This window comes from Spermophilus citellus (assembly GCF_964194105.1).
Source record: "Spermophilus citellus genome assembly, chromosome: 9".
Classification (NCBI taxonomy): domain Eukaryota; kingdom Metazoa; phylum Chordata; class Mammalia; order Rodentia; family Sciuridae; genus Spermophilus; species Spermophilus citellus.
This window is the reverse complement of record NC_138191.1, coordinates 136246296-136273140: the sequence shown is the minus strand read 5'-3', so window position 1 is coordinate 136273140 and position 26845 is coordinate 136246296. Positions and strand designations below refer to the sequence as shown.

General features: G+C 58.3%; 1 long non-coding RNA gene across 3 annotated transcripts; it reads right to left on the bottom strand.

The window, feature by feature from the left end:
• Nucleotides 1-568: 568 nt before the first annotated feature.
• Nucleotides 569-26637, bottom strand: LOC308655664. Of its 3 annotated transcripts, none has more exons than XR_014023502.1 (3): nucleotides 26573-26637; nucleotides 17383-20021; nucleotides 569-1376 (listed from the first exon to the last, which is right to left on the bottom strand). It is a non-coding gene; the product is annotated as an uncharacterized lncRNA (long non-coding RNA). The 3 variants fall into 3 exon arrangements; XR_014023503.1 differs by lacking the exon at nucleotides 569-1376 and adding an exon at nucleotides 16262-16564; XR_014023504.1 differs by lacking the exon at nucleotides 569-1376 and having other exon boundaries at nucleotides 17406-17540; nucleotides 17632-20021.
• Between the last annotated feature and the right edge of the window lie 208 nt (nucleotides 26638-26845).

Genomic DNA, 26845 nt, shown 5'->3' with positions numbered 1-26845 from the left:
TAAATGAACATAAATATAAAGCTAGGTATAAACTGCTTATGCTTTAAGCTCTTATGCAACTATAGAAACAAAAAAATTTACAATTCAAATACAAGCAAAACTATAAAACCGATAAAATTCAAATTAACATCACAAAGGTGAGTGATGGTGTTGCTGGCTGAGACCAAATAGCCCCTTCGGGTGAGAAAGATGTGTTTGCAAGCTCCAGCTTTGATAAATCAAGGGGGGTCTTTTGCTTTTGAGGATGATGGACCACCAATTAATTCATCGTTAGCATTGTCTTTACTTTCCTGTTTAACAATGGACTCACTTTGAACCATCCATTCATTATCTTTATGGACCTATCAATTTAAACAGGGAACACAAAATTTATGACTGAGGAAAAAAATCTGTAAATAAGGCTTAACTTTAAATTCCCCATGGACCTCTGGCTCCTGCTTGGCTGGGCCACGTAGCCTGAGTGGGACCTGCGTTGGCCCCAGGCCCCTCCTGAGAGCAGGGGCACCGCTCGCCTCGGCCTTGCCCGGGCTTTCATCTCCTCCCTGTGCGTGAGGGCTGCGGGGCAGTTCCGGCTCTGTGAGCAGGAGCCGAGTGTTAAACAAAGGCTCATGAGAGACCCCAGTGGCCCCTCAGCCCCAGGTCGCCATGAAGGGCAAGTCCCTGACAGATGCTCCCGCTCCAGTGCCTGGGCATGGTCGTCCATGACCTCCAGAGGCCCCGGGACACCTCGCAGGCCCTCTGCACCCCGGGTCTGAGGAGCTCAGTTTCTGCTGGGACCTGCCACAAATCAAAGTCTGCTCAAAGCCTGACCCAGAGCCTCCCAGAGGGTCCTGGGATCAGAAGGGGACGGCAAAGCTACCACAGAGGCCCAGCTGGGCAGTCATTGCAGGGGCTCTCTGATAGCCCCAGGTGCAGGTAACAGGTGGGCTTCCCTGGAGGGGCTCCTGCGGGCTGTGAGTGCCCCGGCTGCTCCAGAATCAGGTCAGCACCAGGGTGGGCAACGCCCCGCTCTGCTGCAGGGAGCCACGGACCCCACTGTCCAGTCAAGGAGTGGCTCTTCTCCATCCGCTGTCCGAGTGGCCAGAGGGCCGGGCGTGTCCGTCTGCTCCTGCTGTCGGATTGACCCCGGGAGACTGGCTTAAATTACCAAATTTTATTTTCCCATTTTTTTTTTCTGCAGACTAGAAATCGAGATTGAGGTGTTGGTGGACAGGTCTCTCCTGAGGCCTCTGTCCATCTTCCCCTTGTGTCTTCTCATCTTCCCTCCACGGGTCTGCGTCTGGTCTTCTTACGAGGACAGCAGTCAGACAGGATTAGCCTCCACCAGGCAACCAGCACGCTGGTTTCATTAAAGAGGTTCGTGGCATAGAAGTTAACTAGTGAGATCAAAATAAAACACACACTCAATCGCCTTTTTCTATGACCAGGTCCCAGACGGCTCTCACCTCGAACCACCCAGTGGGGCAGCAAGGCTTACTCAGGGCTAGCAGGAGAGAGAGAGAGAGCACGCCAGGGAGTGGCCTTTTATTGGGGAACAAGAAATTCAGGGGAGAATTCCATCCAATGAAGGTCGAGGGGGGCAGCATTCCAAGGTCAGGGTCAGTGATTGGTCTCAGGGTCAGTGGTCAGTCACACCCCCACACGGACAGGCTCTCGCACCTGGAGAGGATAGGGATAGCTCCGACACAGTTTGGCCAGAGCGCCTCACACCCAATCCGGGAGGTGCCCAATCACGTGCGAGAATGGCTCCCCACATTAGCCCCCTGAGGACCTAGTACAGACCTGGTCACCTCTTTAAAGACCCCCATCTCCACACACAGGCACACTCTGAGAGGCCGAGGGTCGGGATCCCAACACGCGAGTGTGAGGGAGACACAATTTAGCCTCAGGGGTGGGTGACCTGGCCTCGCAACCTACGCCTGGCGCCTGCCCTGCAGCTGGGTCCTGACGGCCAACAACATGGACTCACCTCGGTGGATGGTGACACTAACCCGTGACTTGAAGCATCCTGGGCTTACGGGAGGCACTGGGGCCAGCCTGACAGGTCAGAGCAGCTGGCAGAGCAGCCACTGAGCACACAGGGGGGGCATCTGAGCGTCTCTAATTACTGCAGGTTAATTAGTCCTCCCCGTTCCAGAAACGAAGCACCACCCGAGTACAGCGTCCATCACTGGAACCCGCTCCCTGCCTGCCCTGGTGGGCGGAGGGCACGGGGGGAGCCAGGCCTGGCTGAGGCTCCCGCCCTCTGGCCGCCCTGGACTGGACTCCAGGCCCAGCCGAGATCTTGTTCCACCTGGGAGACGGCCCCAGGGGAAGGGCTGGGCAGGGCCCGGGCCGAGCAGGGCTTCCCCAGCCTGTTCCCCACAACCAGGCTGAACCTCCAGGAGCCCAGGAAGGCCCGGGCCCTGCTCCCGCACTGCCCCAGCCGGCACCCAGGAAGGAGCCCCGGGCCAGCGTGCCGGTCAGGTCGGCTCCAGGAGCCTGCTCCTCAAGGCCTGGCCAAGGTGAGGAGCCCCGCAGTGCAATCAACGGGCATCGTGAGTCTGGGGAGCGATCTTCTTGAACGAGTGTCCCCCATTTGCTGGGGCCCTGGAGACCCCGATGACTGCTCGCCATCCCTGGTTTTCCTGGCTGTGCCTCACAGTCGGCCCCTTTCCTGGGTGTAGAGGCCTTCATTACTACCCTTCAGGAAGCGGCCACCCACAGTCTTCTTTAATGACATCCCGGATAAGTGTCAGGATGGTGCTATGGTTAGATCATGTCCCCAGAAGCTCATGTGTTGGAAACTGGATCCCCTAAGTCACACGTAGATGGCATTTGCAGGTGGTACCTTGGGAGGTCACAGGATTGCATGAGGTCATGCCAGTGGGGCCCATGGTGGTGAATAAACCTTTATGCTTTATAAATACCTGGGCTCGGGCATCGTGTTACAGTAGTAGAAAATGGACTAAGACAGATGGAAAAAGGATAGACATGCAAAGAGTGAGGACATGTGCCCTGCAGGCCGTGGGGACCACCACGATGAGACCCTAAAGTGGGACAAAAGTTGCACAAAGAACAGAACGCCAGTGCAGCTCCAGCTTGTCTGTCTCTGCTCCCTGCACCAATGCTACAGCCAAGGAAGAGAGGAAGTGCACACACACAGACAAAGGGGCGTCCTGAGGACAAGAGGCTGGGTCGCTCTGCAATCAGAAGGGCAGAGCAGCGGAAGCAGACTCAGCTGAAGGAGGCCTGCAGGGACTAGAATGGGGGAGGGGGAGTTTTGTGCAGGGGTGGGTCAGCCCCAAGACTGCCCCTAACCACATGCAAACAAGGGACTGTCCTTTCCCCGTCCCCACTGAGATGGAGGCCCAGCTCTGGAGAGCTTGGTAGGTCAGGACAGGGACCAAACGCTGAGCCAGGAACAGCGAAGTCTGCTCCCTGGGCTGCTCCCTGAGGGTCAGAGGCCAAGGTCATGGACAGCTGCCACCTGTCTTTCCAGCCAGGGGACCCACCTGGAGCCAGCCCGGCACGCCTGCGGACCACCAGGGAGCCGTGTCAGGCTCCCATTTTGATCTTTGTTTCTCACTGGCCCATAACCATAACCTCACAAATATTTCAGAAAGGCCTGAAACATAAAAGGCAGAGGACAGCTCAAGTAGGGAACTTGGGGAAGGGAGAGTTGGTGCGGGACGTCGGGAGGAGCTCCGTGGATGTAAAATTGATGACAGCCGCGATGGAAGGGAACAGCGCATGCCCTGGAAGGAACAGAATGTTCTTTAAACACACACACACACAGGCGCTCGCTCTCTCTGAACAAGGAAACGCTTTTAGAAATTAGAACTATGCAAGTGGCATTTAAAATTTAGTAGAGTTAAAATAAAGTCGAGGGAGTTTCTTAGAGAGTAGGGCAGAAATACAAAGTTAGGAAATACAGAGGGAAGAGAACAAGCTGGAGGCCTCAGGGATCGAACCAAGCTCCTGAAAGGGACCACAGCACCATGCAGGGGAATGGGATCTTCCAGAAGGAGAGCACTTGGGTGTCCAAGAGGAAGAGCCTATTAGGAACCAAGACAGACAGATGAGAAGACCCCGCCCAGGAGCATGGGGTAGAACAGCACAGCACAGGGGGCGGGGGGCCAGGAAAGCTCCCGGGAGGGGAGAGTGTGGCTCTGGGAGCCAAGATGTTTGTGCCCCCACCTGAAAGCCAGGGAGAGGCGAGAGAGGAGGCAGGGACGTGGGCAGGGGAAGGCTCAGCCAGGGAGACAGGTCCTGCAGCCCATCCAGAGCGCCCCACACGGGGAGGAAGCTCATGGGCAGTCACAGCCCCAGACAGTGGGAGATGGGAGGGGCGGCCTGGATGGAGATGCAGGAAGTGCGAGGCCAGTTGACAGCCTGGGGACACATTAGGGATAGGTGCGTGCTCACAGAGCAGATGAGAGCACGGGTGGTTATTCATTCCCGGGAAAACACAAAGTTGATCAGGAAAGGAAATGTAATCATGGAACTACTTTGTGGCTCAGCTGTGAATAATAATTACATAATTATGCAAATGCTGAATATTGATCTAACCACAAATTATGCTACTGGGAGGGGGGACAGGGCGGGGGCGGGGTGCGCGGGAGTGCGGTTGCTGTCTGGCAGAGCGAGGGGGCAAAGCAAGGGGAGTTTAATCCTCGTCCTCCCAGCGGAGAATCCGTGGAGAAGCAGCTGAAATCAGAGGAAAGGAGGTTCCTGTGTGTAGAAACAGGAGGTGGGAGGAGGAGCAGAGCTGGCTACGGGCCTCGCCCTAGGATGGAGCTGGGCTTGTTCTGACCCACAGGGCTACCGGGCACCCTAAAGGTGCCTTCAAGATGGAAGGTGAGAGGAAGACAGCTGAGCCGCCGCAGCTCCATTACCCGTCAGGAGAGGGCCGTGGGAGGCCGAGGGAGCCCCCAGGCCTGTGTTCCTAGGTGCTCATCCGGCTGCACAGCCAGCGAGGTCCAGGGGGTGGACGGGAGGCCGGAGGTGGCTGAGAGTTGGTCCTTCAGACCGGAGATGTGGTGGGGCCCTGGGGCAGCAGGATGGTCATGCTGCTTCCGTGAGCTTTAGGGAGAGCCCCGGGCCCCACAGGGAGCCGGTGCTGGAGGGGAAGCTGAGGTTGGGAGCTGGTGAAGCAGGTGCCCTCCACTGCTCAGGGCAGAGAAACGGGAGGAAGGAGAAAGGAGAAGTCCGTTTTGGACCTTGGGTAAGACTTGGAAGCTATTGTGGCAAAAGCCCACAAACTGGGGCCTTGAAACAGCAGAATCCTCAGAGCTCTAGAGGCCAGAACATGGAAACAAGGCATGGGTGGGGCCCCGTCCCCAGGAGGCCACAGGTGAGGACCCTTCCTGCCGCCTCCAGTGCCAACCCGTGACTGTTGTCCATCCCTGTCCATCTTGGCCAAGAGAGACAGCTCTCCAGCCTCCTGGGCCCCCTCCCTGTGGGTCTCCTCCCTTGGGCCTCCTCCCTTGGGCCTCCTCCCTGTGGGCCTCCTCCCTGTGGGCCTCCTCCCTTGGGCCTCATTACAGAATTTCCACCTGTGGGAAGAAGATGGGGCAACAGGATCAAGGCCCCCCCTCGTGCCCTCCTCTGAACTTGATTGCACCTGCAGACACCCTGAACCCAGGGCCGTGAGCTCGGCCAAGACGGCGTTCCATGTTCCGCTCTTGGAGCTGGTGGACCCCTGGGCTCCAAGAAGTCTGCAGTCCTGCTCAGTTTCCAGAAACGTCAACCTGCCTGAGTGCCCAGTTCTTCCCCTGGGGACACCCTTGAGAGCCCCCAGCGTCCCCTGCAGTGCTTCACTCAAGGCTTTGGATGACTCAGTCGGAGCTGCCCAGGCCCTGGGAGACGAGGATGAGGCTGCAGACAAAGCGGTGTGATGTTGGGGCATAAACATGCAGAGGACACAGTGTCCCCGTGTCCTGGAGCCCAGCACCCTTGACCTTTAGCTTGTGTTCTGCCCAACTCTTCTAGGCACACTGCAAACCACTAAGGGATCGGCTCGTCCCAGCCAGCTGCCCTGGGCTGGCTGCAGGTCCTCCCAGCACGGAGCCCGTGATGACCAGACACCAGCCCACAGGGCTTCCCAGGAGAGAAGAGCGTCTGGTGGATCTCGTTGGCAAGCTGGGCCGTCTGTCACTGTTTTGCTGTGACCTCACCTGGGAAGGCCCCCAGGAGCCCACTACTGCAGACGTAGATCATAAATCATGGAGATGGACCAGCACGTCCGGGTGGCACTGGCTCCGTGGAAGATTTAATGGGACCTTGAGAGAGAAGCATCCAGCCCAAGAACTGCCCATTTAGCTAATAAGATGCTTCTTCAAGAGGGAGCCCGGAGAACTCCACCCCAGGGCAGGATGGCCAGCATCTCGTGGGGTTCTACCGGCCCCTGGCCTTGGGGAGGCAGGACATGTAAGGAGGGCCGGTGACAATCAGAACGATGAGGCTACTGTCCCCTCAAGTCATGCCACGAGCCTTCTACAGCCGTTTTACAACCACCACCACAACACAGTCGGGCCAAGATCCCAGCAGACCAAGCCCTGTCCCTGGTATTCTCCTCCTCAACTCGCTCCCAAGAACTTTCTAGCTCTCCTCAGGGCCTCCGCCTTCAGCGCTGCCGATGGCCTCCCCACAGAAGCTCTTTCTTCATCCCCTGCTGTTTGAGAGATTTTCGCTTTCTCCCAGCTTTGCCTCAAAGACAGAGAATGTTGTTTTTTGGGTTGTTTTTCTTTTCTTCTCACCCCTTTTTCACAATGCGCCTTTCATCTGTGACTCAGATCTTGCCAAAAGGTGGATAAATGAACCAAGAGTATTTCTTTTCAAAGAAAAGGAAATTAAAATGGGCTATGGACTGGAAGAGGCTGTGCAGCCCCAAGTCCCACCCAGCAGGACGAGGACGCGGAGCCATTTCCAACCAGGATGAGCATGAAGCCCTCCCCGTCCCCTGACCAGCAGGGGGGCCTGTGACCAAAATGCCTGTGGAAAAGGACTCTGCCCCCAGCACGCAGACATGTGCAGAAGAGCTCTGTCCCTAGCTGCCACCCACCAGGCACAAATCATGTTTAACAGCTCCTGAATTTACTGCCAATTGAATAAAAGACCACTATTTTAGGAAATGTCAGTATTTCTCCAAAAATAAATAAAAGCCCCTTATTGTGAGCAGCTCTGATTTCAGGTGCTCTCCCTGGCAGGCCAGCGCCATGGAGCTGCGGGACACAGACCCTTGTCTCAGTAGAGGCCGGGTCAGGTGCGCCCGCCGTCCTGAGCTCCCGCCCTCTGCAGATGCTCGGGCTGCAGGCGCTCAGGGTTCAGAGGCTCTAAACAGAGCATTGCCCTGGGTTCCGTCTACCGCCATCCGGCTCCTGTCCTGGTGATGAGAAGGAGGAGAACATGGCCACACACTCTGGGGACTCGATTTCCAGGGTGACTGTCCCCTGATCCCTGCCACCTGGGGCCAGCCCAGCCGGGACACGCCCACCGGCAGCCCCTCCCATGCCCTGGCTGCAGCAAGACGATTTGTCCCAAGCAGACAACCCCAGGGTCTGGGCTCTGCCTTCCACAGCACTCCTGCTCCCCTGTCCCAGCAGCTGCTTGTCCCCAGGGATCCCTGCTGAATGCCCACGGCTGCCACAGGGGCATTGCCAGGAGCTAAGTCTCCCCTGGGGCAATGGGATTGGCTGGACTTTAACACACACCCAGGGAAAGGTAGTTGCCCGGAGTCAGGAGCCAGGGACTCTCAAAGGTCAAAACCTGCACAGAGCTTTTGCAGCAGCAGGCGATGCACATGGATGCTCCCCAAGTGTCCCCATGACTCTGGGAAACGGTGCATCGTGGGTACATAGCTGTGGGTCACCCAGGGCAGACTGATGCTTGGGAGCGGCACGATGGGACAGTCTTTGAAACTGGCCTTTGCCCAGAAACTGTGGGGTCCAGAGCCGCGGAGCTGTGGTTCCTTCCCCGACCTGTGCAGACATGCCCCTTGGAGAAGCCTTTAGAGTGGGTTCTCCTGTCTGCACCCCGAACCTGCAGGAATCAGGCCTAGCCCAGACCAAAGCCGCCCCGGCTGCTCAGCCCCCTGGAGCGGCGGTTCCGGGATCAGCACAGGAGAGCTTCCGTGCCTCTGCTGGCCCTGGGGATTGGGCTGGGCTCGGGCATCTTTAGCCGCTGGAAGAAAACGTGTTTGCCTATCCTGGGCAGGGAGAATCTGGAAGCTTCCCTGCAGGGGACTGTGGCCAGCAATGGTCAGCTCTGGCCAGAGTTGGGAGGGGAAGGGTCTGGTCAGGCCTGGGGTACTCTCCCCACCAAGGCAGGCAGAGGGATGACTGCAACACGCCCTCTGGGCGGGGGAGGTCCTGCTGAGGTGGGGGAGGGCTTTGCTGCAGCAGTCAGGCTCCCTCAGGAGCAGGTGGGCGGCCTGCCCGCTGGTGCCCTGCGGAGGACTTGGGGAGCTGCCTTTATTGAATCTGACTGGGATGACAATGTCCCCGCTTCTTTGGTAGGAAACACAGTGCTCTGAGCTTTATTTAGCCAGGGACCATTGTGCTGAGATAAAGAACAAGCCCAACGCATCAGTTCAATCGTTTCTCCTTGGCTGGCCACAGGGAACAAGCCCCCGATCAGCTGATAGCTCTTCTGACAGTAGCTCCCTGTCCCTCAGCAGGGACCTCTCCAAAGAGGTCGCACGCCCGGCAGCCGGCTCTCCTGTTTCGTCACCTCGGGGCATCAGAGGGGGACATCTCGGGCCCTCACGAGACCTTACAAAGCCAGGCAAGGGCCACTGGGGTTGGGGCAGGACCAGGGGACCCACTCCCTGCTGTGAACCCACCCGAGCTCCATGACCTGTAACCTCAGAGATGGGGACAGGCTCCTCTCCACGCTTCAGGGCTTTGGTCAAAGCCCCAGAACCCAGAGATCGGTGCCCCAGGGGATGCGGTTACAGCGAGTTGCTCGGTAGTTTCATTCTTCCCACATACACACCCACGCACCCACAATCTGCACACACATATGCAAACATGTACACACCCACACCCACACACGTGCAGAGACAAGCACCCATAGCCCCTGTGCACAAAGTCCCACACACGTGCCCACAGCCTCTGCACGCATACCCACGTGTGCACACACAGACATGCGCACATGCCCACTCACACATACATGCACAGAAGCATAGCCGCAGCACTCACCGTGTGTTGCACACAGACGCGTGTGCACACACTTCTGCACACACAGACACGTGTGCACATGCTCCTGAATGCCCACAGCTCATGCACACTCAGTTTATGGGGTTCAAGGCTTGGGCCCCAGCGCCCGGTCCCTGAGTCTGCCCCTGGGTCTGCCCTGTGCACCTCTGACCAGCTCCTTAGCTTCTAGGCCCCTGGGTCCTCCCTGTACCCCAAGGGTTGTCACGAGGATGGGACTGCTCAGTCCTGGGAAGTCCTCCAACGGCAGCCAGCAAGGAGGCCCTGGAAAGTCCAGTGGGCGCTGGTCCCCAGGTGGGCAGCATCTCAGATGGCCTGGCCTGCCGGAGTGCACACAGTGCCCACCCTCCCGAAGAAGCCTGTCCCACCACCACCTCCCTCCTGTTCTTGCCATCAGCTCCAAGGACACCAGCCTGAGAGTGACTGTAACCTTAGAGAGGGGGACGTCCCTCACAGTCCACCAGAGGCCAACGCCCACACAACACATCTGACATGAATCATGGAATAAGCGAAGCACAGATAGGAAAGGCAAGTCCCACCCTGAAAGTACTGTTCGCGTGTGGTTCAGCTGCCCGTCACTGTGACAAAGTACCTGAGAGAAGCAACTTGAAAGGAGCAAAAGTCAATTTTGGCTCAGTTCCTGATGCCCCAGTCCACGATCACTCGGCTCCATTTCTTTGGCCTATGGTGAGGCGCAGCGTCATGAGGGAAGTGCGTGGAGAAGCGCCGGCCAGAACAGAGGGAGAGGGAGGTACCCAGAAACAGAACCCAGCCTTTGAGGGCAGCCCCCAGAGACCTGCTTCTCCTCACAAGCCCCCTTCTGAGTCTCCACCACCTCCACAGCCATTGAACTATGTATCCACTGAAGAGGCCGGAACCTTCATGGTTGACCGCTCCCAAAGCCCCACCTCTGAACCCTGCTGCCCTGGGGACAGAAGCTCTTGGGGGACACTCCAGCTCCAAACCACATCACCTGCCACCCCGGCCCCCAAACCCCTGCCCACCTCATAGTGCAGAATGCACTCCAAAGCGCCAGTTTTAAAACTAAGTAAACAGCAGGGGGGTCAGTAGGAAGGGGACGGGAGGGAAGCGGGCAGGGAAAGGGGTGGAGGGTCTCAGGTGGGGCAAATCACATCCCTCTGTGTGAATACGCCCACATGAACCCCAATATCAGGCATAGCCTGATGCGCTGATACAAGCATAAAAATGCACGCATTTCATCTCAGAGAGTCCCCGAAGTCCCAACGGTTCCAGAGGAAAATTTGCCCGTGGGTTTTTGAGCAATGCTGGGAGCTGTTAAGATGACGGGGGGCTCTGGGACATGGCCTGAGGCACTGTCTTGGTTCTGAAAGGCCCCACAGAAGCGCCTGTGCTGTAGGACTGGTCCCCGGAGCATGCTGCTATGGGGAGGTGTCGAACTTCACGGAAGGAAGGCAGGTCACTGGGGGTCATGCCCTGGAAGGAGGTCTGGGGACCCTGGCTCCTTTGCTCCCCAGCCACCGTGAGGCGAGCAGCCTGACTGCAGTACGTGCTCCCCGCCGTGATGATCTGCCTTGCCACAGGCCCAAAGCCAGGGGTCAAGCAACAAGGGGCGGAAACCTCAGAAACCACAGCTGAAATAAACCTTTCCTTGTAAGTTGATTGCCTCTGGCACTTTGTCACGGTGACAGAAAACTGGCTGACACAATTGGGTTCAAAGGAAATGAAATCCCTGCCAAGCTCTAAAAGCTTCCGGGGCTCCCTCTGGACTTCTGCTCTCACGCGGGGCCAGGAGCGCACACTCAAGGAGAGGGCTGGGCCTCAGACCCGGGTGTGGGATGCTGCCAGGCTGCTATTTGTACTTCGCAGGAGCCAATCAAAAACCCCGGAGGCTCCCCACTGTGGTGACAGACTAGAATGGTGGTGCTCTGGGGAGCTGCTCTCTAGGAGCAGGGGAGGGGGGAGAGCCGGTCAGAGGCCAGGCTGGCTGCGTCCTGGAGTTGAAGGGTCAGAGAGGCACAGACTCCAACTCAGGAAGGAGAGCCCAGATTCCCAGGGGTCCCTGCGGGCGAGGGCGCTCTGATGGCAGGAGGAAGCTGGCTGCAAGGCCTGAGGCGCTCTGGAGGTAGACAGGCTTTCCTTCCTGGAGAAGTCAGCAGAAAGACCAGCTTGAGCCGCGACCAGCTTGACGGCTGGTCCCTGGGACAGTGGATCAGGCAAGGCTGGACCCTGAGCCAGAGGGTCCTCCAGACGTGTCTGAGGCTCAGGCTGAAGGCAGGCCTGGGGGAGGAGAGAACTGGGCCAGGCGTGGTGAACGGCAAGCGCCCCATGGGTGGGGCCTTGTCACCAGCACAGACGAGGCCACGGGTCGGTCGGCCCTGACCCAGGTGAGATGGGGCTCAGTGGGGGGGCGGGTCTGGCAGAGGCCTGTTCTGGAGATGCAAAGGCGGGGACTTCTTAGCCTTCCCTGGTGACTGTCCACATGGCCAGCTCCAGGTCCCCAGCAGGGGCTCCTGGTCTGTGGGAGAGTCCAGTGTACAGCACCGGTCACCGCTCCTGTGAGTGCTCCCCAGGCCGCTCCTCGACCCGAGGATAACAGAAAGGCCCCCTTGGGAAAGGACATTCACCTCCACGTTTGTTTCTTTTGCAGAAAGTCATCCAGGTCCCCTCCCCACCATGTTAGCGTTGGGGGGGGGGGTTGTAGAAATAGAGCAGAAGGATGTGAGCAGGACAGGGCAGGGGAGGCCACAGGAGAGGACCTGGTGGGCGGGCCTCCAGGAGAAAGCAGCCCAGATGCTCAGGACTGTGCCCCCAGGTCCTCCAGGGCACCCCTTCCTCTGGCTGCCCTGGGCCCGCCCGGCACTGCAGGCAGCAGGGTGGATCCTGCTCTGGGCGCAGGGCCCCGCGGTGCGCACTGCAGACTGACTCTGGCCTGGCGCTCTTGGTCTTTGGCCAGGAGAGCTGCTGAGCTTCCCAAGGCCACAGGGCAGGGTGGCCTCCCCAACGTGGGGGGTCAGTTGTAGGGTTTGAATGGAAGTGAGGTTTTAGTCTCTTGGGTTTGACTGATGGCTGGGAAAGAAAGAGGGAGGAGAGAGAAGGTAAGGGGGAGGGGGGAGGGGGAGGGGAGGAGGGAGGGAAGGGAGGAGGGAGGGGAGAGGGAGGGGAGGAGGGAGGGGGAGGGGAAGGAGGGAGGGGGAGGGGAAGGAGGGAGGGGGAGGGGAGGAGGGAGGGGAGGAGGGAGGAGGGAGGGGGAGGGGAGGGGGAGGGAGGGGGAGAAAGGGCAGCAGCCTTGGCCCCGGCTCCCCCTGACAGCTCTTCGTCCCAGGCAATGCTCCCTGGAGCCCACCTAGGCCACCCCCGTCCCTGCCCTGGCCTGCGATCTTCCTGCACCTGCTGCGCCCTGATCCTGGGTGGACAGGAGATCCACTTCACAAAGAGCCGGCCACTCAAGCCCTGAGCCCATTTGCAGAGCCTCTGTGGGAGGCCTGAGGACCCTGGTGTCTGGATGGCCTGGCCCTCGGGTGGCCCCAGGAGGTGGGCAGGAGGAGGCCCCGAGGCCCTGCCTCTGCAGGGCACATCTCTGCAATCATAATTATATGATATTAATTGACATGAGCCATTTCTTATTTCATGCTAATTGAAAATTACTGATTTTCCTCGCACAAATAGCTCTTCATGTCAATTACCAAATGTGATGTGCACCATTTTTTAATTAACCACTCTCCACTGCTTCCGCTTAAATCTAGTTTTAAATCTAGTTGACTGGTCTGTCTTGTCACAATTATAGTAAATAATGACCAAGATCTTGCAAAGGAATTTTTCGTTTTTTTTTTTTTTAATTCCATGAATTGTGGAAGGGGACTTGCGCAGGGTTTGTCTGTCCATCCCTGGCCCACCCGAGTTGGGCTCCATGGCAGGAATGAGCAGAGACAGATGGCAAGTGAGGGCCCTTGTTCTCTGCTTGCCCAGGGCCCACCCATGCAGGGGTGGCTGAACCCTGGCCTCTGCCCTGTGCTCCAGCGGCCAGACTTCCAGAGGTGTTCCCAGTTCTCACACTGATATTCTTTCTTACTCTAGAACTCCCAGTTGAAGACTTCAACGCTATTTAAAAGACTGAGTGCTGGTCCAGTCATGTCCTAGGTTTGACTGGGTACTCAATTAAGTCCCAAACTAGATTATACTACTCCTGAGCCTATGCATGAGTCAGTTTTTTGTTGCTGTAACAAAATACCAGAGGATGGATACTTTATAAAGAAAGGAGATTTATTTAGTTCACAATTCTGGAGACTGGAAGAGTCCAAACAACAGGGCACCAGGTCTGACCAGATGCCCACTAGCTATATCACATAACAGCAGAGGGCACGGTGGTGAGAACTCAGGCATGACATGGTGGGACCAATGAGAGGCCAAAAATTAGGGAGGGGCTCTTCCATAATGACCCTCTCATGAGAGCTAGCCTGCATCCCAGGTAGGAGAACTACCTTGATCTCTCACAGGGCAATGTACCCAGAGTGACCTCCCACAAGCCCAAGTTCTTGTAGGTCCCACCACCTCAACATCTCCACCCTGGGGACCGGGCCTCCAGCCATGAGCATTCAGGGACAGGCCACTCATATCCCAACCATATTAGGGCAGAAGCTGGGTGCCCCAGGCTTGTATCATTCAGCTGAGCTGCCCAGCAGACCACCTGGAATACGGGTTCCCAACAGCAGATGACTCGGCCCCCAGTCTACAGGTCAGCTGGCGGGTTCTTTGGACGAAGACACTGGTGGCCGGCAGGGGTTCCCTGAGTGGGTAGCCACCTGGATGCTTCTCCTCCAGTGGCCTCCACATGGACCAGAGGGCCCTTCCAGCTCAGTGCCCCCACCCTGGAGGTGACGCTTCATACATTCTGTGAACTCTGGAGGAAGCCCCGGCTTGGGCTGGGGGGGCAGCCTGCGTGTCCTCACCCACCTGCAGTGTCTTGCACTGACCGCTCATCAGGTGCCAAGTAGCCCAGTGCCGTGGTGCTTCCTATGCCCGTCTCTGTGGAGAGGGCCCTGGGGGTCAGAGGGCATGAGCCAGGGTGATGGTGGGGACGGACTCTGTCTGACATGCAGAGGCCACGGCACCACCTCGTGAGCTCCGCGCTCCGCAGTGGGTTTAACTCCCCACCACAGACCTCGGGTCCCGCGCAGAGCGTTCACGCACAGGACAAGGAGCCTAAGAGCTGCTCTGCGTGGGCGTGGGGGCCCCTGAAAACCCCCACGTGCAGCCACCGAGTGCTGAGCCCCAGACCACGGGTTTGAAATGCGTCGGCAGACATCCACGCCTACGGGAAAGTGAAAGCTGGGCCACCCGGGGGTGGGGCTGCGGGGGACTGGATCAGATGTTAACACACTGAAATTTAGGGCTTACCGCCCCGTCGGTGAGCACGGTGGCTTTAGTTAAGTCCCTTAACTTCCCTGCGTTTAGTTACGATTTTTGTTTAAGTGGGAGTTCTCGGCTCCTCCAGCAGTGTTGCCATGGTGACCAGAGAAGAGAGAAACAAACACGGGAGGAGAACGCCGTGTTGGGTAAATATCGGCTGCCACCGTGAGGACCGTCACCAACCGCAAATGCTCCTGGTCCGAGTGCCAGGGAGGCGCAGATGCCGCTGCCCACCTTGCAGAGGTGGGCTCCCCCTCTCCGGGGCACATGAGGGGTGCTCGCACAGCTGTCTGCCCCCCTTCACCCTTTCAAACTGTGTTTGCTCAGCACCAGCCCTGAGCCCGGCGCTGTCCCACACACCAGGACCTAAGCCTCAGAACAACACAAAGTCCTCGTCCTCCTGGGTGGGGAACTCACCCAAGGTGGGGAAGGTGACGAGTGGGCAGAATGACCTCGGAGGCTCCTCGGTGCTCCAGAGGGTAGCTCTACAGGGTGGGGGTGGCCAGGGCAGAGGAGAGGGGTGGCTCTGCCCTATGCAGGAAGGCAGGTCCTCGGAGCCCTCCCTCAGGAGGTGACGAGGTGACACTGACTTGGGTCTCCCGAGGCACCAACAGGAGCCCCCTGCCCTGGCCACACTGCAGGCTGGAAGGGAAACCCGGCGCATCCTGAGGCCCCCGTTTCCGCCCTCTGCCCACACGCGCCCCTCTGCAGACCAGGAGGTGCGGCCAGGCTCCCTGGGACGTGGACCGTCGGGCCCTTCCAGCTCCAGTGCCCCACCCTGGAGTGACGCTTCACGCATTCTGCGCACACACCCCGCGCCCTGGGAGTCATCACAACCCCGCCCACACCACGCACACCCTGCCCCTGAAGGAGTCTCACAGAGAGAGCCAAGAGTCTCTGGGACAGAGGGGAGCCCGGGCTCCATGACGTCCAGCCCACAGCGTCCCCCGGCCCACGAGCACAGGTGGTGGCTTATGAGGGACTCAGGGACCCCCGGTTCTAGTCAGAGTCCTCCCCTCCCGTTAGCTGGTCTTTGAACACCCCCCTCCCGGCCCCAGGGTGGACAGGAGCAAAGGCACGTGGTCAGTAGGTGGAGGCCTGGGACCTTCCGGGGGAAGAGGCTCGGCCCAGCGGGGGGCCAGCAGAAATGAACTGAGCTAATCTGCTGCTGATGATGGTGTTAGGCAAGACTCTCAGGTCGATTTAGCATGATTTAAATGTTTCCTACTCGTTAGCAATAATTTAGGATGCATTTCTTTTCTCCCCTCCCCCAAACTTGAAGTTTTATTTTAATGGCTCTGAGATTTTGGACCAGATCATTAAAATTAATGACATCCGGAGTGTTCCAGTGTGCCTGGTGGAGTCTGATCAGTGTTTTTTTCCCTTTATAGATCATCAGTAATAGAACACTTTAATGGCCCTAATATAAGGGCACTCTCTGGCTCTGTTAATGAATAATTTCCACAGCCAGATATGGAACCCCCCAAAGAAAGAGGGAGCATATTTCATTAGGCACGTCAATGTCCGACCCTAAATAATTCAGTCCCCCAGATTAAAATACTTGATGCTCTCCATGTCCTAATGGGAGATAATGAAATGTCCCCAAATGCTGCCATCTTAAAATTAACATCCTTTGAAATTCTAAAATCAATCAATGTCAATGACAAGAGCCGGGTCTAATCCTTTATTGATTTGTGCAGCCAAGAAAGGGAAATGGAGCCGCGCTCGGCCCTGTCCTGCAGGCTGCTGACTGCTGGCCAGCCTCGTTATTCATTCAGTCCTTGTCCTGGAGGACCGAATACACCGGCTGGTCAGTCCCCCACCTGTGAGTGACAGGCGGCACTGCTTGGCCTCAAACACCCGGCCGCAGGTGGATACTCAGAGATGTGAGGGCTGGTGCTGCCCCCGCACCACCTGGAGCACTGCTCCCTTCTGGGTGGGCAGGTGGAGTCGAGCTCTTGCCCAGGCTGTTGGTGGCCCTGTAATGGACAAAGTGTCCTCTCTTCCCTCAGCCACCCGTTGTCCTTTCTCTCTGCTGTATTTTCCATAGAAGTTGTCATCAGCTAAAATTATCTTGTTTATTTTGGGGAGGACTCGTGTCGTTTGGACACTATCCTCTGCTTTAGTACAAGCCAATCTCACTCTTCTTGCTCACCAAGCTCCATGACAGTAGGGACTGTTCTGTTTACTGCTTTATCCACGGCATCTGAAGGAGTGTCTGTGTGAAGGTATTAGAGTGGATTTGTCTATGCGTGGAGGGATGGACTGGGTGGATAAGTGGACAGGTGGATGGATGAATGCATGCATGACTGGTTGGAAGGAAGGAAGGATGGATAGATGGATGGATGGATGGATGGACCAGTGGACAGGTGGTTGAATGAACAGTATATGGTCAGATGGATGGATAAGGATGGATGGATGAATGGTAGATGGGTAGATGGAGGGATACATGGATGGTGTATGGGCTGGATAGATGGATGCATGAAGAAATGGTGGGTGGATGTTTGCATGGACACACGTGTGGATGGAGAACGGATGGGCAGGTGAATGAATGGCGGATGGAGAGATGCATGCATATATGTGTGGGCGGGTGGGTGGACAGATGGAGGGATGATGAATGGATGGTAAATGGATGGGAGATGCATAGATGAATGGGTGAGGGCCTCCCTTGCTGTATTCCCAATACAGAGAATAGCATCTAGCAAGTATCTGTTGACTGAACAAATGAACTGAAATTGTTGGACTCTCCAACGGCATTGAGAATCCCCACCTCCCCACTTTGGCAGCACCCCCTCACCTGTTGGCCGTGGTGTTTACGCCCACTGTCTCAGATCGTGTGAGCGTGCCGTGGCCCCACTGAGAGCAAGCTTCTCTTGGGGCAACTGCCTGCGAAGACTTTGCTTCATCTGTACCCGACACACAGTAGGCCATCAGCTTCCCATGTAAGTCACACCTCTGGCAAGAAACCACATGGGCAGACACAAAGGGAATAATACAGGAGCCCCTTGAATAATTCAACAAAAAGCCAGCAGATCCAGCACCTCACCCGGGCGTTGGCTGAAATTCAAAGGAAACAGAAAATGGGAAACCACAGAAAGTCTCTGCACGAAGATTAAAATCGCCAGGTGATAGAACAGCCTCTCGGAGCAGAGTCGGAGTCGGAGAAAATCAGAAAACCCAGCAAGTGAGTTGGAATTAGGTCAGAAGGGCCAGGCAGAGTCCCAGCAGAATGCGAGCCCAGGGGAGGACCCAGGAAGGCAGGGGAGACCGGAGTCCTGTCACACCCCTAGGAAACCGCCCTGGGCCCCCACCACCACCCCCGACCTGGCCGTAGGAGGTCACAGTGGCTGGCACTGTACAGGTCTGTGCTGAAAGGAAGCCTTTGGCTCAAAGCAGGAAGGCTCTCCCTGGAGAGGACCAGCCAAAGAAAGGCCGGGAGGCCGCAGGGCACACCCTGAGCTGGGAGGAGTTGTAACCCAGCCCTCCTTGCTCCTGGCTGTGCGTGAGGAAGGTTGGTGAGCCCACCCCGGGTGGCTCAGATCCTTGGCCCCCCGATGGGTGGATGCAACCTGTGCTGTCCCCAGCAGGACACGGCAACCCCACTTTGCATGCCCACCTGGTTCCAGGCATTCCCAGACCCCAGGCAGCAGGAGGCCCCGGGACAGTCTGCTCAACCCCGACAGACCCCAGAGGGGAGCTGCCTTGGCTTTTGTGGCTACTGTGCCTAGATGGTGCTGTGGCCCTGGGCTCAGTCCTCTCGTCCCCACATGCACAGGCCACACAGCCTTTCCATGGGACCCACCCACATCTCCGCTCAAAGGTCCGCCCAGGCTGCTCACCCCTCCCAGACCTGCCTCCGAGGTTTCAAATCTTCCCAGGCCAAAGCACCTGCCCCAGGCCTCCCCTTCACCCAGCAGGTCACAGACCCCTGGGCCCACCAAGAGGAACCCGTCCCGTGTCTGGTGAGGCCTCCACAGCCATCTGCGTCCCTCCCCTTTTCCCCACGGGCACCCCGGACCCCGCCCCTATGGGGACCCTGGCACCTGCTCCCGTCCCAGGCAGGAGGAGACCAACTGTGACGAAGTCTCTGTCTGACCCAACCCAGTGAGCTCCTGGACCTTCTCCTCGTGAGGCCCAGGGTCAGCAAGGGCCCCGGAGTCCGCCTAGCCAGACCCCCGCCTCCATGTCCCAGTCCCGCGCGCGCGCTGGCGTGAGGGCTGGCCGTCCCAGGAATCCGCTGGTGGCTCGGCCACACTCCACACCACCGCCCCCTCCTCAGCTGCAGCCCCAGCCCAGACTCCAGTCGAGCCCCAGCCTCCCCAGCGCCACACTCCCGCCCCCGTGAGATGGCCCTGGATGCCGTCCACCCCGCCGGGCTTGAGCGTGAGATGGTGAAGAACTGTCTGGTCCCCGTAGAATCACTGTTTTCTTTGATATTTGTAAGATCCAGGAAGGAAAATAAGTGGAAAGAGGTGGGGAGTGGGCAGCAGGGCGTGGGGTTGACGGAGCCTGCGGACAGCAGGGAGACTGCGAGGGAGCGAGGCCTCCCACCTGTCCAAGGGCCACGGCCAGGACTCTGCCTTCTCTCAGGTGGGACACCCTAGAGCGGCAGAGCCAAGCAGGGGCCAGGCAGGAGGCAAGAGGTGCTCAGAGAGCAAGAGAAGTCCACAGCCCTCAGGGCCCCCCATCCCCAGCAACCCCACGAGCCTTTGAAACCAGCTCCTCTCTCCTCTGGGACCCACCCTGTTTGTGGCCTCCCCTTGCCCTGAACTTTGAGGCTTCTCAGCCACCTACAAGGCCAACAGGGGGCTCTTGACTCTGCTGGGCCGTTTTCCTTCTTTCTGCCCTCACCACACTGGAGTCCAGCCTCCCTTGGGTTCCTCCAACACACCGTAGGCTCAGCCCTGCCCCAGGGCCTTTGCACTATCATCCTCTCTGCCTGGAATGTCCTCATCCATCCTCACCCGGCCAATTCCTTCTTGACTCAGTCTCTGCTCAGTTCTCCCCTCCTCCAGGAGTTCTTTCTATTCTGTCACTATCATGATTCCAGATTTTTTTTTTCAAAATATCTGTCTTCTTTCTAAAGATTGTTCTCTGTACCACCCACAACAAGACAAGAAGCTGCACAAAGCACAGATGCTCCTGGCCGTCTGCCCACCTCTCTCCAGGATCTGGAACGGACCTGGGTACCCGACGTCACTCACAAGGGTTTGTGAGGAGGATGCATGAGAAGGAGCAAGTGGCCATCTCTCCATTGAACGCCCAGCGCTCAGGGGACACTAAGGCTTCGCGGAGCTTGCATGGCCAAGGCGCTGTTCTCTGAGCGGTCAGACAGACGAGACGGCAGATGCAGTGAAAACCAGTGTCCTCCTGCAGGTCAGACGCGGAGGAGCTCAGCTGCTCAGCAGGCCCACGGGCATCCGGGCTTGGAGCTGCCTGAGTTGATGGAGATGCCAAAGTCAAAGTCAGTTACTGAGGGAGACACAAGCTGGGGGCACTACAGTCCCCTCCCCTGCACCTGGCCCCAGGCCGCGGCCAGATCGTGAGCCTCCGGCCACCCCCAGGCTGCTGCCCAAGCTGTCCGGGAGGGCGAGGCTGGCCAGGAGGAGCAGCTCCCCTCCCCGCCTGCTCCGCACCTCCGCAGTCCATCCCTGTCGGGGCCACCTTTGGATGGCTTCCAGGACAAGAGTTCCCAGGCCAGGAGCTCGGGACTCGGTCAGAGTGGCCCAGAGTCACTGAAGTTGACACCTGACCAAGCCCCTAACTGGTGGCTGCAGGAAAGGAGGCAAGGAAAGCCCCATGGACTTGACACGTCCTCCCACAGTGAGGCCAGTTGGCTCGGGCCCCCAGAGCCCACACCACACTCGGCTGGAATGCGGAGGTCCACCTCCAGGTGACCTCAGGTCAGTGTCGACTGAGGCCTGACCCCTAGGCCCACAGAGAGTGGGTTTCTCCCTGTGTGCCCACCTGGCAGACACAGAGACCCGCAGGCCCTCCCCTGGCTGGTGCCGTGGGCTCAGGGCTCCACGCATGTGACTTGAGCTCACCTCCTCCTGGGCCCTGTCCTTGGGTGCAGTCACACGGGGGCTCGGGGCTCTCCACTGGGCACAGTGCTCTCCGTGTGGGCGGCCACCTATGCCCCACCAGGTTCTTGATCCATTCACTTGTTCCCTAGAGGGCAGACCCCCCCGGCCTCCTCTGCCAAAGAAAGCACCCCCACCCCCACCCGTGAATAGAAAGAGATCGGAAAGAGGCGGCCCAATGAGAGGAGGGCTCCCGGGAGGAGATGGAAGTCTCCAGAAGGGCTGACAGGCTGGGAAGGAGACAGGCAGGGACGTGGCTTGGGCATCGAGGCTGGTTTTACGCTCTTTCAAAAGACCCTCTGAGAACACACCGAGGAGGAGAAGGTGATTTGGGCTCCAGGTTTCAGAGGCTCAGTCCATGGTCAGCAGCTCCACTGCTTTGGCTCAGGTGAGGCAAAGAGAGAGCTCCACACACCAGCGACAAAGTATGGACCCCAGTTCACGGCCCCGGTGAAAAGCCTTCTCCAGCCATACGTAGCTACCTAGATCACCTACAGTTAATCCAGGCCCCGGGCCTAATCACCGATGAGGTCCCACCCCCCTCATCTCATCATTCCACCTCTGAAATTCTTCATTGTCTCACACGTGAGCTTTTGGGGGACACCGCACCTCCAGACCTTAATGGGCTACTCTGCCTGGACCTGTGCTGGACCCTGGAGCCGCAGACAGGATTAGGACATGGCTGTCCCTGGAGGGGGCTCAGTGCTGGACAGACACAGGCCACGGGCCCCTGCCCAGCCATCTCCCAGGTCTACACTGCTGGAGACACCAGGGAATCCCGGAGGTCCAGGCCAAGGCCAGGGGAGCCCAGCAAGATTTTGCTTCCATTCAACATTAGGCCGCCCAGGAAGAGGGGCCAAGGGCCCTCAAACTTAGGTGTCTCCATCTCCCAAGCCTTGCCTCGTGCCTCTGTCCCTTGGGAGCCCCTCACTCAGCTGTGTCTACATGAATCCTCCCGTGAGATGCTGAGGAGACTGGTCCTCCTCTGCAGCATTGAGGGACAGAGTTCAGCTTCAGGTGGGCAGGTCACAATCCTCTTGTGCTTTGAAAGAGAACTCAGAGTGGCAGCATCCAGTCGTGTCCAGACTGAGCACAGGTTGTCTAGACCTCCGGCTGCCTTTTCCACGCCTCTGGGGACACCCCCTTGCACACCCCCAGCCTGGTCCCCAGCTTGGCCGCCTCCCTGATGCACGCGCTGGTCAGACCAGGAGAGCTGGGGGCTGAAGGCAGAGCCGGTGGCTTCCAGAGACACCCTGAGACAGCAGGACCTGCCACCCTCCAAGAGCTTCCCAATGGCCTGTGGCCGCCAGCCCCACTGCTGGCCCAGCTGGGTGGGTGGCATCCTCGAGGATCATGCAGATCTGTCCTGGCTGGGAGCACCGGCTGTCGGCTGCCCTGGCGTCCATCACCTCCCCAGGCACCTGGGATGAGAGAGCCAGGCTGCCCTGTCCACCCCGCCAGCTCTGTCTGGGGCAGCACCACAGTTGTACAGAAGCTGCTCTGGGCAGTGCTGCCCACCCTCAGCTGGAACTACCAGAACCTCCAAAGGAAGACTTTGCCTCAGGCTCTCGGCCCCCGACCCACATTGTTCCACCTCTGAGACCCCCAGAAACTAAACGAGCAGTGCCCACAGTCCAGCCCAGTCACTGCCCCAGCAACTACCACACTCCAGGGGCCCCATGCCCCCAGGACCCCATTCCACCTTGTGACCCCAGAGACCCCACCCCACCCCAGTCACCCCCAGGGACCCCACCCCAGTTTAGCCACCCCCTCCATAGAACCTACTGCAGAATTTGGTTGGTGTTCCCTCTGAATGCTGACAACCGTCCACTCTCTGCCACAGTCTCCTTTCTCTCCTGACCCTCGGTCCCTGAATCTCATTACTTCTCAGTTCTGAAGACTCCTGGGCCTGTGTCCTCCATCACCTCCCAATGGCCTTCGCCTTCCTCCCAACTGGGCACAGCTAACTTCCCTGGACGTCCCTTCAGTTTTTTTCCCACAAAACTCAGCTCCCTGTGCAACCATCAACCTCCCCAGAGTACCCCACCCCGGACAGGTCTGTACTGGCCACCCCCAGGTCCCCTCCCACCCGTGCCCCCCGTGCCCCTGTGCCTTGGTGACATCAGGCATCCCAACCTCAGGTCTAACCTCCAGTCCCCCGAATTCCTCGGACCTGGGTTGGCCAGGACTCCCCAAACCAAGCAGCATCCCATACGCAGCCACCTCCAGGCACAGGGGCCCCTCGTGAAGCAAAGGAGACTGTGAAGTGAAGTGGACAGACATGTCAGCCTCGGCAGACGTGGACCTTCACCAGGAAATGGCGGGGCTAATGGGTCAGCCACGTAGGGGACACCGTGCAGGTCCCCCTACGAAAGCCCCCTCGTCAATCACAGCACGTGACATAACCGAGGCCGGGCTGCGGACCCACTGGAAAACGTGCCCACGCAGGCAGCCCTGTGTCTTCTGGGTCTGTCTGGGACGAGGAACGGTCACGTCCCCAGCGGGAAGCTGGAGGCTCTCCTCTTGAGGGGCTGATGGTGGGCCTTTGCCCGGTTGGCCATGTCCCCGCCTCTCCACTGAACCTCTCCTCTACCCAAGGTGAGGGACACAGGAGTGTCACGGCAGCCCAGCAGGTGGCATGCCAAGAGGGGGTGGCTTGTGGGAGGGGCAGGTTGGTTCACATCAGAGACCGGTGAGGCGAGAGGGTCCTGTGACTCAGCGATGGTCCGTCCAGAGACATCGATGGCCACACCCCCAGGTTCTGTGCTCTGGGGGGCTTGTGGGGCACCGCTGACACCTGGCACTCCTAGGGCCATCTCACACACCGTGGGATGCGTGGCACCATCCCTGGCCTCTTCGGGGTGACTCGCCCTTTAACCCTGCAGTGGTTAGGGTCTGGATCCCGGGATGCCCCCGAGGGCCCACTGGCTGAAGCTTGGAGGCTTGTCTCCAGCCTGTGGTGCTATTGGCAGGGGTTGTGACCCTTCGGGGAGGGCCTAGGAAGTAGGTCATTGGGGCTGTGCCCAGCTCCTCCCTGTCCCTCTCTTTTCTTCCTGGTCACCATGAGGTGTGTCCACAGGCAGACAGCAGGCCAAGCAATCACCGACTGAAGCCATGAGCCAAAGCAAACCTTTCCTCTCTACAAGTGCAATCTCTGGTATTGTGTCACAGTGACAGAAAGCTGACTACCACACATCCTAACTGCTATGACACCACAAGTGTCCCCAGACCTGACTCAACATCTCCTGGGGCTCCCACTTAGAACCCCGGCTCTGCCCCTCACCTCACTTGACTACCACCTTCTGTTTCCATTTTCATGAGGACAGAACTGTCCTGGGACATGAATAAATGTGCTCAGAGAAGCATCCTGGGTTCTCAGGGCTTGCCTTCTCTGAACTTGATAATGAACTTGACACAGTGGAAAAGGAGGGATAGGGAAAGGCACCTCCCTGAACCCACGACCGCCCAGGGGTGTCCCAGGCTCAAGCATCCTCATGCCCAAGAGCCTGACTATCTGTCAGACTCCCAGACTCCGAGTTCCACAAGGCGAGGGACCCTGTTGTGACCCCTACTCTATCGCCAAGCCTGGGTGCTCCATCACTGTTAGTCCCTGAAAGAGCACTCGGCTGGAGGAGTCCTCGCCGGAGCCTTCCCCACTGAGCTCCCAAGGACAACTATCACTCAGACAGACAGACTCCTGCCCGAAACGTCAGCAGGGACTCACACACCTCCAGACAACAGCTCCCAGGTCAGCAAGGCCCCTACGTCTCCTCAGCCTGGTCACACTCAAACCACCAAGTCCCCTAGGGGCTGACTTGGACACCAACGCAGAGGGCCCCGGCTTACAATGGCCGACCTGTCACTTTCGACTCTGTGCCCGTGGGAAAGTGACAGTTGTCAGAAAGCTGCTCTTGGAGTTTTGAATTCAGCCCCTGTGCTAGACGAGGGATCTGCGGCACAGCCCTCAGATGGTGCTGGCATCCGCAGGAGCCACGGTTCCCACGAGGGACACCCACGCGGCCAAGCCAGGCCGCACTGGTGGAGCGCGGCCCTGAATGACCTTCCCACTTGAGGCATTTTCCACTTAGACGGGCTCATCGGGAGGTGACCTGGCCATAAGTGGAGGCACACCTGTGCCGGCTTCTGGAAAGGTCACTGGGTTTTCTCGCACCTGTGGGTCTGGCCCACCTCCACTCACTGTGAATATTTGAGAGAGCAGAAAGTAGTGTGTTCGCCAGAGCTCAGGGTCTTGGTCTGAACACAGCCAACACAGTGTCACACACACACACACACACACACACACACACACGAGGGCCACACCCTGTGGAGAAGCAGCCACCTGGTTCTGCATTTCCAGGGACCTCCCAGAGGGACCCTGGATCAGAATCCACCCCAGGATCCAAAACAGCAGGACACGCTGCCCTTCCAGGTGTGTCCCCCATGTGGACTCGCCCTTTACTATTTGTGCCTCCTGTTGATGAAGTGAAGGCTGGACTTTACAGCGTCAGGGGCTGGGAGTGAGGCGCCCCAGGATGAATAGCACAGCGCTAACCCGGGCTCTTCACCCCACAGGGTCACCCTCTCTCACGCGGAACACGCTGCTTTTCGAGTAGAGCTCTCTCCCTGGAGGAGCTCAGCCGTCTAACCCTCGGAACACGTGGCTTCCTGGTGACTCAGAAGGAAGGGGTCGAAGAGTAAGTGGAATTTCTCCTCTCAGAAGGAACACGTGTCCCAGGGCCCTGGTTAGGACTGTTCACTGAGCCACACCTGACCCCAAGGAGGAAGGAGGGTGGTCTTCCCTGTACCCAGGAAGAAGAAGGCCCCAGAGGGTTAGCACCGCTGTCCACTGCCACGGCACCTGTGGTTGAACCCCAGAGCTGGCATGCACCTACACAGTGCAACCCCAAATGCGGCTTCTTAGAACAATCCTTTCTTAACACACAACCCTGCAGGCAGCAAGTAGGCAGGACTCAGCAGGGTGGCCCTGCTGCAGGTGTCAGCTGACCGTTGGCCACGGGCATGGGCCGGCTCCTCTTGTGCTCCTGCAGGCTACCCAGGCTGGTTCCCACACTGAAGGAGGAGCACAGAAACCAGCAAGGGCCCAGAGTCAAGGCTTGAAAGCAGCGTGCTGCACCCCTGCTGCTGTCTATTGGCCAAAGCAAGTCACAAGACCTCCCGTATTCAGAGGGCCCACCTCCTGATGGCAGGAAATGCAGTCACCTTGCCAAGTGCCTGGTGACCGGGACACCATGACATTGAGGCTGTCAATGCCACCCACCACAGCATAGGGCCCTGACTGCCTTCTGTGACCAGGACACCATAGGCTGCCAGGACAGCAGAAGCCCAGCCCTGATGGGCTGGTAGACAACGCTACAAAAATCAAGACCAGAGAGTCAGGTCATGATGGAGGCGAGAGGCGGTGAGCATCTCCCATCCTCAAGAGCCCTGTGTCCCCATCACTGGTTGATAAGGTTAAGTCATCTCTCGTTTCCTGAGCCATTTGACCCAATAAGACCTGTTCTACTCGGTCCAAACAATGGGGGTGGTCCCTCCTCCTGGACCATGACCTTGGGCTAAGGCAGGTGTCACCTGGATGTCCTGAAATGCCAAGGTGCCTATCTCCAGGACTGATCTCAAAAGCCAGGCTTCACCCTAGAAACACCCTAATCCAATCACCTTCTTTATAAGAAAGGAAGTCTTTGCCTTCCTAATCAGTCCAAGGTCAAACAGCTGCCTACCCCTGGATTTTCTGTCCTGTCTGCATAGCTCTGTCCTCAGCCCTGCTGGGCCAGGGAAGAGCTGACCTGCTGCCAGTCGGACATCTTGGATGTGAATCCCCAGCCATCCCCACTGCCCAGTGCCCTGAGCAGGCACTTCAGCATGAGCTGTCTGCAAGCCACTCACCCTTGATTCCTGCACCAAACCCTGTCATTCTGCTAACACTGGACGTTCGAGATCACTGGCTCTGCCCTGCTCTGACTGGCAGGCTGGAGCTGAGCCATGGGCAAGGCAGCCTGTCAGGGTCATGGCCCATGCAGCCAATCAGCCAGCCGCCAGGTGGTCAGGCCAGAGCCCCATGACCTCTGTCTCTGCACAGCCAGATCTTAGACAGGGGTGGTTCCGGCTCAAGCTATTGAGGACAGGCTTGAAGCAGGGGATCATGGTCCAGAATGGCGG